General features: G+C 42.9%; 1 protein-coding gene across 3 annotated transcripts in view; it reads left to right on the top strand.

The window, feature by feature from the left end:
• The window catches only part of TTC39B (tetratricopeptide repeat domain 39B), a 124,315-nt gene that overhangs the window by 3,480 nt on the left and 104,678 nt on the right, over positions 1-16,157 (top strand). Inside the window, exon 2 of one of the 3 annotated variants that reach the window (XM_034663929.1) lies at positions 7,447-7,598. The exons of the other annotated variants lie outside the window; for them this stretch is intronic. The gene's annotated coding sequence lies outside the window, so the exon portion shown is untranslated. The remainder of the gene's footprint in view (positions 1-7,446; positions 7,599-16,157) is intronic. 3 annotated transcript variants of the gene reach the window in all.

The following is a 16,157-nucleotide window of genomic DNA, read 5'->3' as shown; positions in this document are numbered from 1 at the left end:
CGACATCAAGTTCTTGGGAGATATACAGAATGTATGCAAACCTACCATAAACCTATGGCAAATAGATGGCTAGGATTGGAGGATTTTCTATCAGTTACTTGATCTTGAAGTCATCTTTTTCTTTCTTTCTTTTTTTTAAATAAGGTTTTATTTATTTATTTGAGAGAGAGAGAGAGAGTGAGTACGAGAAGGGAGAAGGTCAGAGGGAGAAGCAGACTCCCTGCTGAGCAGAGTCCAACATGGGGTCCGATCCTGGGACTCTGGGATCACGCCTGGGCGGAAGGCTGACGCTTAACCGACTGAGACACCCAGGCACCCCTGAAGTCATCTCTTTTTTGATGACCTCCTCATATGTGTAGGCTGCCCATTGGCTACCTTGTGGATGTTGCTTATGTTTGGCGCTGAGTGTTTTTGTGCATAACTTGGTATTTGAGAATTAAAGAGGAATAGTTTATATTTTATTATTTAATCCTCCTAAAGTAATTCAGTCCACTAGTAGTTGTCAAGTACTGAAAAGAAAAAATATTGATAGTATCTGAATGACTATCTAGCAGCTACTTAAGTTAAAAATTGTTTTCTCTAGGGGTGCCTGGGTGGCTCAGTCGTTAAGCGTCTGCCTTTGGCTCAGGGCCTGATCCCAGAGTCCTGGGATCGAGCCCCACATCGGGCTCCTCTGCTATGAGCCTGCTTCTTCTTCTCCCACTCCCCCTGCTTGTGTTCCCTCTCTCGCTGGCTGTCTCTCTGTCAAATAAATAAATAAAAATCTTAAAAAAAATTGTTTTCTCATAGGAAACAAAAGTTAAGTTCACTAAAATTAACTTTTTTTTAAAGTTTATTTTTATTTATTTATCTAGGTAATTTCTATACCCCATGTGAGTTGTGAACCCACAACCCCAAGATCAAGAATTGCATGCTCTTCCCAATAAGCCAGCCAGGCACCCCAAAAAATAACTTTTTAAAAAAATAACAAAAAAAATTTTTTAAGTAAGCCCCACCCATGCCCAGGGTGGAGCCCAGCATGGGGAGCTGAAATCAAGAGTTGGATGCTTAACCAAATGAGCCACCTAGGCGTCCCTAAAAAAATAACTTTTAAGAGGATAATTTTTCAATTGCTTCACCTTCACTGGAAAAATAGCAGTGTTGAATGTCTTTTAAAAATTTGGTTACAGGGGCGCCTGGGTGGCACAGCGGTTAAGCGTCTGCCTTCGGCTCAGGGCGTGATCCCGGCGTTACGGGATCGAGCCCCACGTCAGGCTCCTCCGCTATGAGCCTGCTTCTTCCTCTCCCACTCCCCCTGCTTGTGTTCCCTCTCTCGCTGGCTGTCTCTCTGTCAAATAAATAAATAAAAATCTTAAAAAAAATTGTTTTCTCATAGGAAACAAAAGTTAAGTTCACTAAAATTAACTTTTTTTTAAAGTTTATTTTTATTTATTTATCTAGGTAATTTCTATACCCCATGTGAGTTGTGAACCCACAACCCCAAGATCAAGAATTGCATGCTCTTCCCAATAAGCCAGCCAGGCACCCCAAAAAATAACTTTTTAAAAAAATAACAAAAAAAATTTTTTAAGTAAGCCCCACCCATGCCCAGGGTGGAGCCCAGCATGGGGAGCTGAAATCAAGAGTTGGATGCTTAACCAAATGAGCCACCTAGGCGTCCCTAAAAAAATAACTTTTAAGAGGATAATTTTTCAATTGCTTCACCTTCACTGGAAAAATAGCAGTGTTGAATGTCTTTTAAAAATTTGGTTACATAGCTATTATTATGTAGAAGTTGGAAATTTGCATGTGTAATTTGCTATATTACATTAAAAGCTACTCAGCAAATATAGTTATAAAGTTAAATGTTAATAGCTTTAAAATTTTTAATTCAACTTATAATATTTATTCAGTTATTCCAAATTCATTATTGAATAAAAAGAATAAACTTTATACTTGCTCTTTTAATGTATTAAAGCGTATATATAGATATATATCTATATATATCTCAGTGCTTTTAAGATTTCATAGTGGGTGTTGTTAGGAAAAAATGTCTAAGGAGGGCAATAATGAAAAAAGTTGAGAAACACCGAGTTGGAGAAAGAAATAGCTCATGTGGCAGATGCTTTCATGGTCTGCCTTTGGCTCAGGATTTATTTAATTTTTTAATTTTAATATTAATTTCTTTTGGCTCAGGATTCTTTTTCGGTCTAATTTTTTTAAAAGATTTTATTTATTAGAGAGAGAGAGTGCAAGTGTGTGCTGGGGCATTGGGCAGGGGGAAGAGGGAGAGGAAGAGGGACAAGCAGATGCCCTGCTGAGCATGGAGCCCGACTTGGACTCAATCCCAGGACCCTGAGATAATGAACTGAGCTGAAATCAAGAGTCAGACGCTTAACTGACTGAGCCACCCAGGCACCCCAGATCTAATTCTAATTTAGAAAATTTATTCATTGGTGGGGTGCCTGGGTGGCTCAGTCATTAAGCATCTGCCTTCAGTTTGGGTCGTGGTCCCAGGGTCCTGGGATCGAGCCCAGCATTGGGCTTCCTGCTGAGCTGGGAATCTGCTTCTCCCTCTCCCACTCCCCCTGCTTATGTTCCCTTTTGCTGTCTTTCTTTGTCAAATAAATATATAAAATCTTAAAAAAATTTTATCCATTGGAATTTTAGATGAAGTTTAGATAAGATTGCTACAATTTTTAAAAAAATTTTTAAGAAGACTTTATTTATTTACTTATTTACTTATTTGACAAAGAGAGAGAACGAGAGAGTGAGAGCAAGCAAGCACAAGCAGGGGAAGCAGCAGAGGGAGAGGGAAAAGCAGACTTCCTGCTGGGCTCAATCCTAGGACCCTGGGATCATGACCCGAGCCGAAGGCAGACAATTATCCGACTGAGCACCAGGCTTCCTGATTGCTATAATTTTTTTAAGAATCAAGATTCATTCTTTCATTCCACCAGTGTTCACTGAGCGCGTGGTCCATAGATGCTGGAAGTACACACTAAGTGCACACTAAGATAAGACAGCATTACTGTCCTTGAGGGACATACGCTGTAGCAAAAGACACAGTTATATGAGTAACTAGTTAAATCTTTGGGTCAAGGTAGGTTTTAGGTAGAAGGGCCATGTAATTTATCATCCATAGCAGGGCAGTATGAGAGTAAATGGGTGCTTTCAGTAGTTAACCTAGGACAACAGGTGCAATACAGGGATGCCACCCTAGTTTAGGGGCTGGCAGGGACTTTAAGGAAGAGATGGTATTTGAACTGGGTCTTGAATGGTGAGCAGGCTTGTGCTGGGCAGAGCAAGTGGGATACGGCGCAGGCTTGGTGGAAGTTGAGATGGGCGAGGATGAGAGCACGTGTGGGTTCAGCAGGGCGCTCAGCATGTGGGAGGGAGAGCCAGTGAGGGCTGAGACTGCAAAGTGTAGCTTGGATCATGTGGTGCAGTGTCTGGAACATTGTGCTAAGGAGTTTGGGTAAAATCTCCTAAAAAACGGGAATCTGGGAGGTTTTTTAGGTAGGCAGGTGGGGTAAGGTTATTTATTTTAGAAAGGTTAATGTGGTGAAGTTGATGCAGCCAGACTGTGGAGGTGGCCCCAGGAAGGGTGAGTGGCTGTTGCAACAGTTAGTGTGGGAGGAGGTGAGGACTGAAGTGGAGCAGAGGCCCCAGGCTTCCAGAGAAGAGGGCAGATGTGAGGGAAGACATGGAGGAGGAAGGGGTTTGGGGGCCTTCATCCTAGTTTGAGGGCCAGTGGATGGTGGGGAGCTGCTCAGTGATAGTTCTGGGTTCCTTGTGTGGCTTGGCGGTGGTGCTGTTAACACAGGAGCAGTGGGCAGAGTGGATGGGGGAGGACATAGAATATGCTCACCTTTGTCGCTTGCTGTGACTTTCCTTACCACAGGGAGCATGAACCAAATGTTTGTTTATAAGGGCATGAGTCTGGGCCAGGTTAAGAAAAGCGTGTTTGTAAATTGGTTCTGCAGGTTAGTGGAAGGAAAAAAATAGCATCAGTTTATACCATCAGACCCTTACTCCTGCTCAGGTTAACCAATAGGCAGTTTTCCTGAAATGTTCATTCTTGAGTCTCTTGAGATGCCGTCTATACTTGGAATGCCATCTTCTCAGGGAAACTTGCCTTCCTTTTCTCTTCCCCTTCCCTTCATACTTGGATACCCCCTTCCTTCCTTTCAAGTCCGGTAGCAGGGGTATGCTCTCTCTCGAGGCTGGTCTCGGATCTTCCTGGCGTTAGCTGTTTGCCTTCTTATCTTAGTTCCGTGCCCAAGGGTGCTGTTACTAATTATCCACTGTGTTAATCTGATACTGTGAATTCTGTGAGGCTCATGGTTTCCACCTAACCATCTGTTGACATTTCCCCAGCCCCAAGTCTGGGGGGCCCCAGTGGCCTTCTCCAGTGGGTCTCCTGAAGTCACTGTGTGCTCACTTTCCAGAAGATGAATACATGGAGACTGCCCAGGTGCTTGTGAGGCTTCCTGGGGAGAGCTTCCTGCTGGTCTCCACCTGTGTCAGAACTCTTCTTCCACTCCTGTTGCTTAGTGGATATTGGTCACACACGCTCGCTGGTTGGCTGTGTTGATTTGGTCATCACGCCTCTCTAAAGGGACTCCTTAAGTGTTGACTGCCTGGCATTTCATAATGCCATTATGCAACTTATGCTCTTTATTTAAAGACTTTAGGTGTGTAGTAAGTGCTTCTTTGCTGAGATCTGTGGACATGTCCCCTCAGTACTGCTAATATTTTGCTGACATATATGTAGGGCTTATATATTTTAAAATATTTTAATGAAGGAGTGCCACATGTATGTATTTGTTGGGTCTGAATGCAACTGGTAAATAAGAATTATTCAGTCTAATTTAATGTGTTGGATATTGCATTAGGTGCTGTAGGGGCAAACACGGTTCCAGCTCTAAGTTATGATCTAGCGGGGAATGGGAGCAGGTGTGTAGACAAATAGACATAATACTCTGTGCTGAGACCCATAGAGGAGGGATACCAGGGTGCTTTGGGAACACAGAGGAGGGCACCTCATCCAAAGGAGGGGATTGGTAGTCAGGAGATGGTTTCCTGGAGGAGGCCACTTCTTAGAAAATCTGGATCTTACAGGGTGAATAGGGGTTGGCTGTGTAGGAGAGAGAGTTGGGGATGAGGGGAACCCTTAAAGTGTGTCCCAGGGAGAGGGAACGGCAGGCATAAAATATAGAAGTGAGGGAGAGTTGGTGGTGCTCTAGGTGGCAGGGAACGAGTGTGAAAGGTAGGAAGGGCTGTTCGAGTCTTTCTTGCCCAATCGTGGATATCACTGTGTGCATCTAAGGGTATAAGCTGAGGAGAGGTGTGGAGAGATCAGTGGGTGGTTGGTGGCTCTCTCTGGCAGTGCATGGAGGCTGATGGAAGGGAGACAGGACCCAAGATGGGGAGGCAGGTAGATTTCTGGTCTTTTGTTTTGTTTGTGCAATGACTGTTACAGCCCTTTGAAGGCCGACTCTATGCCAGGGTGGCTAAGCAGTGAGATAACACAATGGTTAAGATACAGAGCAGATACTTGGGAATACAGACACATGCACACAACTCTGCCCTGAAATAGGGGAGGGCGCAGACAGAGTGTAAGCACCCTGGTGCTCCTAGGAAGAGGAGAGGACTTTTCCCAGGCAGTCATCAGGACATCATGGGGATAGCATGCCCCCACCCACAAGTCAGCTGAGTTGGCTTCCTGACCAAGTCTTTATGTGACTTAGAGCTACCCAGCTGTGTGACTTAGAGCAAGTCCCTTAAACCTTTTGGGCTTCGGTTTCCTCCTAGGTAATGGGAAAGAGTTGACATTGACCATCTGTTTCTGAAGTTCTTTTAAGCTTTGACATCTATGATCTAGACAGTGGCTTTTTTTTTTTTTAAGATTTTATTTATTTATTTGACAAAGAGCTAGAGAGAGAGCACAAGTAGGCAGAGCAGCAGGCAGAGGGAGAGGGAGAAGAAGGCTCTCCGTTGAGCAGGGAGCCCCACATGGGGCTCGATCCCATCATGACCTGAGCCAAAGGCAGCCGCTTAACTGACTGAGCCACCCAGGTGCCCCTACACAGTGGCTTTTGATCTGGATGGTGAGGGGTGGATTTCAGCAGGCAGCGGTGGAATGAAGGTGTGATCCATTCCACCTTCATTCCTTCAGGCAGAGGGAGCAGCAGAGGAAACATGCTCGGGCATGGATGAAGCATGACGGAGGCCATTGTGCTGAGGCAGAGGGTGTGTGGGAGCCGTGGTCTGAGGCAGGGGAGTCTACTGTGTGTTGTAGCAGGTTTTGACAGACCTTCAGTGCTCAGTGAAGGAGTTTAGGTTTGGTTTTTTTTTTTAATTTCTTTTTTGATAGTGGGGAGACACATGTATCCTTTCATATTTGGGGAAGGTCTTTCCTTCTCTTTTTTTCGATTCTTCCTTCTTTCCTTCCCTCTTTTCTTTTCTCTTCTCTTTTTCTCTTTTCTTTTCTTCTTCTTTTTCTTTTCTCTCTGTGTCTCTCTCTCTCTCTCCCTTCCGGTATAGGAAGCAGTGATGATTCTATTTTAGTTTCCCTTTCTCCTTTCCCAACTCGTTTCTGAAATTTTAAACTAATGACTGTCAGCTGCAATGCAGTGTTTAAGGAGGCAGACAATTCAGATGTGCCTGAGTAATTCCATAAGCTTGTTTCATCACATACATTCTTACAAAGTTTTGAGATGCAGAACCACATGACCCACCACTCTGGTGTGGTCAGCAGGACCGGTCCAGGTTTCTCTGGGGGGGGGTCCCCTTAGTCCTTTTCTCCCTCCCTGCTTCCTTAGACCACTCTGTCCCAGAGTTCTGGAGGTCTTGGTCTTTTTTCAACTCATGGGCCACAGTTCCTTCCATTCAGAACTAAAGGAAACAAACCTCAGATTCTCACATCATTTTTCAGGCCAAATGGGGAGTGATCTTTTCGAAAGGAAGTGGGCAAGACAGATGACTGAGTGGGAGATTCCTGAAGAGAGGGGAATGGGGCCTGACTCCAGAACCTCTCCCAGAAGCACTCATGCGTCATCATCTGTGTGGAAGCATTGATGGGGTGTTCATTGCCCAAGAGCAGCTACGCCCCATGCAGAGTAGTATCGGGCTTCTGAAGAGGGCCAGCTTGGGTTCAGATCCTGGCTTCCCATTTGCTGTGTGACTGGATAACCAAACACAGTCTCCTGTTAACATTGAGTTGCTACATGAAAAGGCTGTAAAGAATGTTACGACATTCAACAATGTTAAAGAGGGGACCATCCTGCACAGCAAAATGTTTGGAAAAACCAAAGGTTACATTTATGTGTCGACGGGGAAATGCCATTTTCAAATATAACTGATAACTGCCAAATGCCTTCCTGACAAATATTAACACTGTTCTGCACTAAGCCCCTGCTGACCACTGTCTTTTGTGGTAAGTGGTTTCCGCTCCCTCCTCAGGGAAGGAAAGTGTGAAGACTATAAACTCGCAGAATTGACCCAGTTGGAGTCTTGGGACTAGCCTGAAAGCTAACTGCATCTATCCTAAAGGGAAACACCGGACGGGAGTTGCAGTGGAGTGTGGAGGGGCTGACCCTCACGGAAGTTAAAAGGTAAAGAAGGTGACAGTGTGTGTGTGTGCACACTCCTGGCCCTGGAGCGGATTCTAGGGTTCTTGCTCAACCCCACGGCAATGTGCAATGCCAGACTGCTCTTCCTAAAGTTCAAGTCCTGTTTAAAATCTGTTCACAGGTTCATTGCCTTTGAGGTATTATGCAGACACCTTAGCATGGCATATAAGGCCTTCCCTAGGACCTAGCTCACTGGTGTTCACACTTTAGTGTGCATAGATCCCCAGGTTAGGGGAGTGGGTGACTTGTTAAGATGCACATTCCTAGGCGCCCTACTGAACCAGTCCTATTCAGTAGGTCTGAGGTGGCTCCCAGAAGTTCGCATTCCTAACAAGACTAATAGTGCTGAAGTGCTTGTGGCCTCCCTTCCACTCCCCAGCTCCCAGAAGGTCAGTCCCAGCCTTTAAGATGCTATTCCTTCACCTGGCCAGTTCCTCTTCATCAGTTAAGACTTGTGGACACTTCTCCTCCAGACTTTCTAGATACTCCCTTCTTCCCTCCGCTCCAGGTGCTCAATAACTATATAGCATTCTTGGCTGCCTGGTAGGAGAAATACCCCTCTTTTGGCACACATGCCATGACACCTGGCAGGGATAGGTCGGAGCTGTCCCCTTGTTCCGAAAGGAAAGGGTGTTCTTCTTCCTGGTCGAGAGCAGAAAAGGAACTCCCTTCAGGGGTTTCTAACAATGCGGTATTTTTATCTTCTCAACCAGGAAGGAGAATTTGCGTCCACAATCTATTGGCCTGATTTCAATACACTTGAAAAACAAAACAGCTTTATTGAGGTATAAACACATTTCATAAAATTGACTCCTTTTAAGTGTACAATTCAGTGATTGTTAGTAAATTTATAGAATTGTGCACAGATCACCACAATCCAGTTTTTTTGAAATTGAGGTGTAATTAACATAATCTTTATATTCATTTTAGGTATACAACATAATGATTTGATATTTGTACATACTGCAGATGATCGCCACAATGAGCCTAGTTAACATCTGTCACCATACATTAGAGACATTTTTTTTCTAGCGTTGAGAACCTTTAAGATCTACTCTCTTAGCAGCTTTCAAATATGCAATATATTATTATTAGCCATAGTCACCATTCTGTGACTATGTCACATCCCCAGGACTTATTTATTTTTTAAGTAGAAGTTTGTACATTTTGACCCCCTTCATTCATTTTGCCCACCCCTCTCCCCCCACCACAATCTAATTAAGAACATTTCCATCACCCCATAAAGATTCCTTCTACCCATTTGCTTTCACCTCAACACACTTTTAACACTTAAAATAACTGAACAATTTAAAATCACCAGAAGAAAATAAAATTTCTCAGGCAGAAATAAAAAATGAGATGCCATTATATATGATAAGGATAATGCAAAAGTGTTGGCCATCAAAGAACAGGATTGGAGAAAAGGGTGCATTTTTTTTTAAAAGATTTTATTTATTTATTTGAGAGAGAGAGAACAACCTGGGGGGAGGGGCAAAAGCAGCGGGAGAAGCATACTTCCTGCTGAGCAGGGAGCCCAATGTGGGGGCTTGGGGCTCCATCCCAGGACCCTGGGAGCATGACCCTGAGCTGAAGGCAGATGCTTAACCAACTGAGCCACCCAGGCGCCCCTAACGGTACATTTTGGTCAGCACTTGACTTGGCTCTTACACTGTGACATCATCAGAACAGAGGTTCGAGGGCTGCATGAATTACCCCTGTCCAAATGAAGAATTTGTCCTGTTTGCAGGAAAGCAGATGTGTAGTGTACGTGGATAAAAGTTTTTCCTATTTTCTCATTCATTACCCATGGCAGATGCTATTTATCCAGTATGTTTAGCTCCTGCTAGAGGAATAAACAAGCAGCTGCTTTTCTAAGCCATTAAGTAGTTGAATCAAAGGGGCTGTCCCCATAGCTGGTCTCAAGTGGGACAAAGAGTCAAATGAAATCAGCCTCTTTTTAGGCATCCCTGAATTTCAGATTTGTTGTGTCTCTTCTTAGGAAGGCATGTGAGAGAGAAGGGAAAGAATACGGGAGGGCTTGCAGGTTAGCAGACGTCACCCGAGAGAGTTCTGCCACTGGCTGGCAGTGTGACCTTGGGCAGGTTACTTAATCTGATTCTCTCTGAGCTTCAGTTTCTCACCAGTCAAATGGGGATTCTAATGCCTACCTCACAGAGGAGCTGTGTGTGGCCCTGGCACCACACCCAGGGCCCCCGTACTATAAATACTTAGTTGCAGCCTTTAATTTGAATAGTAACTACGTATTGATTTCATTTTTTATCAGTACATTCAGATGGCTAGAGTTTTATAGAGCAGGAAAGAATCATGGTGAGATGGTATCAAGTACAGTAACTAGCTATATTGAACATCTTGATATTAAATATTCATTTGCTGATATTAATTTGAAGATTTAGTTTTGGGAGAGAAGGTTTTGTTTTGTTTTTATTTTAAAATGCAGTGTGTCCTTTTGGAGAACTGGCTCAAGCCAGGTAACCAAGGGCAAGGCACTTGGAGCCATAGTTTCCCACTCCCACAGCGGGGCTAAGTGAAATAACACATGCTGTCTGGCTGGGGGTAGATAGGGAGCATTCACAAAATGAGGATGACTGTAATTTATTCATACACTTAATGCTTTTAGAAGCTTGAGCTGTTCACATTTCTAACAATTTGCTAATTTAGTAATAATAGCATATGTGTGTATGTGAGTGTGTGTGTGTGTGTGTGAGTGTGTGTGTGTGGTATTTCTCCTCCCTTTTCCAAATAGAAAACATTGAGATTTGTGGAATTCTTTTTCATCAGACATAAAGCACATCTACTCTAATTTCATAAATAGTTGACTTTACTGAGACGTGAGACTCCACAAATCAAAATGTATCTAATTATATTTGGCATTTAAAAAAGTAAAAAGCTGGGGTGTCTGGGTGGCTCAGTCGTTAAGCATCTGCCTTTGGCTCAGGGCATGATCCCAGGGTCCTGGGATTGAGCCCCACATCAGGCTCCTCCGCTGGGAGCCTGCTTCTTCCTCTCCCACTCCCCCCTGCCTGTGTTCCCTCTCTCGATGACTGTCTCTCTCTCTCTGTTAAATAAATAAATAAAATCTTAAAAAAAAAAAAAGTGAAAAGCTACTAGCTTAGAAAGAATCATTTTCTTCTTCTAAAGGCTTACCTGTTTTTACCTCCCTTTGTAGTTTGCAGAGGAGGAGGGTACATTTGAATTTAAGGAAGGGTCCCCTTTTTTGATATACGCAAGCCCAGTCCCAGTGGACACTTCGGGTCCACATCCTGGGGAAGCAGATTTCACAAGACAGGAGATTAGGCTCCCCTCAGGGATATGGGACATGCTTAAATGAACTCCTGTCTCTTTATTAAAGACCACAAAGCATTCTGTTTCAATTGTGGCAATTTGGAGACAATCATCCTTTCTATAATTATTTCAAGAGCAAGCACAAGGCTTTGGGGGAACAATTTAAAATGGCATTGTCCAACCAAACCAGCCCTCCCTGTGCCTCATCCACGATTCCCCACCTCTGTTCCCCTCACTTTCCCCTTCTTTTACTTCCACATTTATGTCATCAGCTAGTCCTGTCGAATCAAACTCCAGAACCTGGCTCCTTAGTGCAGACTGGCTCCTTTCCATCCACACCATCATCGTCTCATGCCCTCCCCTCTTGGACAGCATCCTTGCTGGTCTGCCTGCTCCCTCTGCCTTCTGCAGCCCATTCCACTCTGCAGCCCTCAGACTCATTCACAAAGATTAATACGTGTTACCACCCTGCTTAAAACTTGCGTGGCTTTCTAGAATGTTTAGAATGCAATGCATGCTCCTTCCTGTGGTCTATGTGGTCAGGCTTTTGCCTTCCTCCTCCGGCTCACCTGCTGTTCTACCCACTGTAGCTTGCAGTAGATCTCCTGAACATACCCCGTTTTTTCCCACTGTGGTGCTCTTGCCTGTTTCCCCAGCCTGGCAAGGCTTCAGCCAGCGCTTCACATGACCGGCTCCTTCTTAACTTTCCATCCTCACTTTAAAGATCAGGTTCCAAGTGCGGCTTTCCTGGGGTTCTGTCTTCAAAGCAGCCTTTCTCTTTTCTCTTTTTTTTTTTAAAGATTTTATTTATTTATTCGACAGAGATAGAGACAGCCAGCGAGAGAGGGAACACAAGCAGGGGGAGTGGGAGAGGAAGAAGCAGGCTCATAGCAGAGGAGCCTGATATGGGGCTCGATCCCATAACGCCGGGACCACGCCCTGAGCCGAATGCAGACGCTTTAACCGCTGTGCCACCCAGGTGCCCCTCTCTTTTCTCTTTTATGCGTCCTGTGTATTTCCTCTTTGATATAATCACAGTCTGTATTATCTTGTTTATTTTCTTCTGTGTCATCTGCCTCCATCAGGTTTCAGCGCCAGAAGCAGAAACTGCTGTGGGTCATTTAAGTAACGAGTTTAAGAAGGGAAGTAGGTGTTTACAAACTGCGCAGAGGGGCTGAAGCAGCAGCTCTAGGCTGAGCCTCCAGGAATGACCTTCAGTCCCATCCAGAGCTGACTCACTAGGAGAGGTGCTCATCCTCCTTGGCTGACGATTCTAGAGCTAAATGTTCATGCGCTTTGCAGTAACTGTCATTCAGGGATCAAGAAACCAGAATCCAGAAGCTTCAATTGCCACTGCTTTTTATATACAGGACGCTGGAAAATGGATGCTGGAGCATTGATTTTGAAACTAGTTCAGCTTCCGGGATGCTTGGGTAGCTCAGTCCGTTGAGCATCTGACTCTTGATCTCAGTTTGGGTCTTGATCTCAGGGTTGTGAGTTCAAGCCCTGCATTTGGCTCTGCACTGGATGTGGAGCCTACTAAAAAAAAAAAAAAAGAAAAAAGAAAAAGTATATGAAACTACCTTAGCTTCCTCACTTTTGTTTGACAGCAGAAAAGGTCAGAAAGGGGCAGGAAAATGGCCTCAGCCTTCTGGCCCTTGTACAGTTGTATCTTAGTTGGTCTAGGTTAATTTTCACACCAAGTCAGTTTGCTTCTACAGCTGCAAAGCAACAAGGCTCTCAGGAGCTCCTCTCTGTACAGCGTATTGAAGTTCCTCACATGTCTGTTACAAGCCGAGCAAAACTCTGTTATGACTGATTTCTTCTGTTGTCTCTAGCTGCCCTCAGCCTCTTAATTTTGGCAGTTTTTTGTTTTCAGGTTGGCTGCACATTTTTGCCAGTTTTCACTATAGATAGCTCTCTATTAATTAAAAAGAAATGATTTAAAGAGACTTAGTTTTACGGTTTAGAGGTCTGTTATTCTGATATAAATGCTGGTGGTTCTTTAGCTTCCCTTCCAAGTATTTAGAGCAGGGAGTAAACAGCTAAGAATTGGTAATGAAACAGTTTCAGGTGGCAGCAAATCAAGCAGATATTTAATATTCTTATTGTAATAAAGTCCATTTTGTAATGTACATTGGTGTGTAAGTCAGTGGCTACATACCGCAGTTTTCATTAGGAGAATCAGAAAAAGAACTGAATATTATTGCTAAAGTTTAGATGTACCTTAACCTTGTAAGATTCCTAGGCAAAACAGAATTCTCATAATAAGCAAGTTCTAAGTATTAGAATATGCTCGGAGGGGATAAAAAGTGAGAAGTTTAAAAGTTGCCTAGGCCAAATTTGGGACAGTTTGAGCACAAAAATAATTAAGGGCAGTGATGTGTACAGGCCATTTTAAATAATAGGACTCCGTGAGCCCATATTAATGATAACTAACTAGATACATAAATGGGGGTTATGGGAGCGCTTTCACTTTCAGTAAAAGGAGGGAGTGCTGGAGTTGGAAGATCAGTCTTTAGCCATCAGAGTAAAGAGTAAGGCAGCTATCACTGTAGGTGCTGATCTAGGGCAAATTTTGATGAGGAGAATATTTACATGGTCTTTTTTTTTTTTTTTAAAGATTTATTTGAGAGAACGAGCACAAACATGAGTTGGGAGGGGGGAGGGACAGAGAGAGAGAATCTTAAGCAGTCTCCTTCCCTGAGCATGGAGCCCAGTGTAGGGCTCAGTCTCATAATGCTGAGTTCATGACCTGAGCTGAAAACCCAGAGTTGGATGCTCAACTAACTGAGCCACCCAAGCTCCCCTATTTACACGGTCTTACACTCTCTCACCACAAACTCCTTCTTAATGGCAAGACAAAATAGTAACTGTGCAGTGGAGAAATCAGACAACACCTTGGCCAGGTGATCACAATTAGTATCACCAATGATGGTAGATGAACATTTGTGCTTCTAGATAGAAATGACCTGACAAGGACACAGCGTCCCTTCTGTAGTAGCCTAGCCTGGATCTAATCATGGGGAAACATCAGAGAAACTTTATCTCTTTATTTATATATTTTTTAAAGATTTTATTTGTTCATTTTGCAGAGAGAGAGGGAGAGAGAGAGTGCACAAGCAGGGGCAGAGGCAGAGGGAGAAGCAGGTTCCCCTGCTGAGCAGGGAGCCCGATGTGAGGCTCTATCCCGCCTGGGATCATGACCTGAGCCGAAGGCAGATGCTTAACTGACTGAGCACCCCAGGTGCCTCTCAGAGAAACTTTAAGGAAGGTGGAAAGTTCTATTTCAAAAGAAAAAAAAAGGAGAGGAGTGCTGTACTCCAAAAGTAGCAATGTCATAAAAGACAAAGACTGTGAGAATATTCCGGATTAAAGGGGGTGAAAGAGACATGACTCCTAGATAGACCCTGTACAGTAGGAGAAAAGTGCCAGAAAGGAAAATTGTTGGGTCAATTGACAAAACTGGTATATGGACTGTAGTTTCCGGTAGTTAAATTTATTGTAGTGGATAACTGTATGGTAGTTACAAAAGAGATTATTCTTATTTTTAGGAAATACACCCTAAAGTATTTACAAGCAAGGGGCCACAATAAATGTAATTTACTCTCAAATGGGTCGGAAAAAAGAGTAGCTGGGGCGCCTGGTTGGCTCAATCGTTAAGCGTCTGCCTTCGGCTCAGGGCGTGATCCCAGCGTTCTGGGATCGAGCCCCACATCAGGCTCCTCTGCTGAGAGCCTGCTTCTTCCTCTCCCACTGTCCCTGCTTGTGTTCCCTCTCTCGCTGGCTGTCTCTCTCTGTCAAATAAATAAATAAAATCTTTAAAGAAAGAAAAAGAAAAAAGAGTAGCTAAGTAGCTAGGTAGAAAAGAAGGAGAAGGGAGGTGAGAGGAGAGAGGAGAGTAGATTATAAAGCAAACAGGGCAAAGTGTAAATAATAGAGGAATCTGGAATAATGGCACTCAGGTGTTCTTTTTATTATTCATATTCTGGTAACTTCTATAACTTTAAAATTATTTCTGAATAGAGTTTAAAAAAAAGTTACCTAGTTACTAAAAGTGCTGTTTACTTACCCCGGACATGGAGGCAACTGGGTTATGAAACAGATTTAGCTGAAATGTCATGTTACTTTATTTTGCAGGAGTTTTTTTTTCTAGGTATGTTGAATCTGCTTGTCTTGAAGTAATACTTTAAACTTTTTTTATATTGTTCTAATTGTTCATTCTTTTTTACATTATACAAATAATACATAAAAGCATTCTTGTTACAGAAGATCTAAATGATGCGGAAGTCAAAGCGTGATCTTTCCTTTACCATTCCCACCCTTCTTAGAAGAAATCAGCATTAAGAGTTTTTATAAAGATATACTATACAGCTTTCCTAGGATTAGGCTTTTCATTTAATATATCTTAGAAATATTTCTACTCTTTGCTTTATTCTTTATATAATTACTGAAGGGGATTGGGTAATGTAACTGTACTGTCACTTATTTACTATTTCTGTGTAGAGGATCATTTAGGTAGTTTCTAATTTTTTTCACAATATAGTATGTTCCATAATAGAAGGACCCTTGTGCATGTGTATAAATAGTGTAATAGCAGAGAATCCTAGAAGTAGTAATGCTGTGTCAGTGTATATATATTTAATTTTTTAAAATAGATACTGTAAGACTGACTTCTAAATAGATTGTAGCAAAGGTATGTGTTCACTTTCCAGCACCTCTGCCAAGTGTGGATATTATCAGTCTTGTACATTTACGTCAATCATATGACAAAATAATACTATTTTTTAGGTGCTTTTTTTTTTTTTTTTTTTAAGTAGACTACACACCCAGCATGGAGTCCAACATGGGGCTTGATCTCAGGACCCTGACCTCAAGACCTGAGCTGAGATGAAGAGTCAGACAATTGACTGAGCCATCCAGGTGCCCCTTTTTAGGTGCATATTTGCGGGTTTATTGGCTATTGGCTTTCTTCTTCAGTGAACTATATTTTCACACCCTTTATTGAGCTTTTTGGTTGTTTGTCTCTTTCTTATTGCCCTGTAAGAGTTCTTTATTTATTATGGATAGTAATTTTTTGTCCGGTAAAGATGCCGTAAATATTTTCTCCTAGCTGTATGCTTGTCTGGGAAGTTGAAAAATTTCATGTAGCCAATCTTTCATTCTTTTTTTTTATGGTTTCTGGGTTTTTGTCTTAGAAAGATTGTTCCTATTTCAAGATTATTTAAAAAATATTCT

This window comes from Ailuropoda melanoleuca, chromosome 7 (assembly GCF_002007445.2).
Source record: "Ailuropoda melanoleuca isolate Jingjing chromosome 7, ASM200744v2, whole genome shotgun sequence".
NCBI classification, from domain to species: domain Eukaryota; kingdom Metazoa; phylum Chordata; class Mammalia; order Carnivora; family Ursidae; genus Ailuropoda; species Ailuropoda melanoleuca.
Note: the sequence above shows the minus strand (reverse complement) of the source record. Positions and strands in the feature narration are given on the sequence as shown.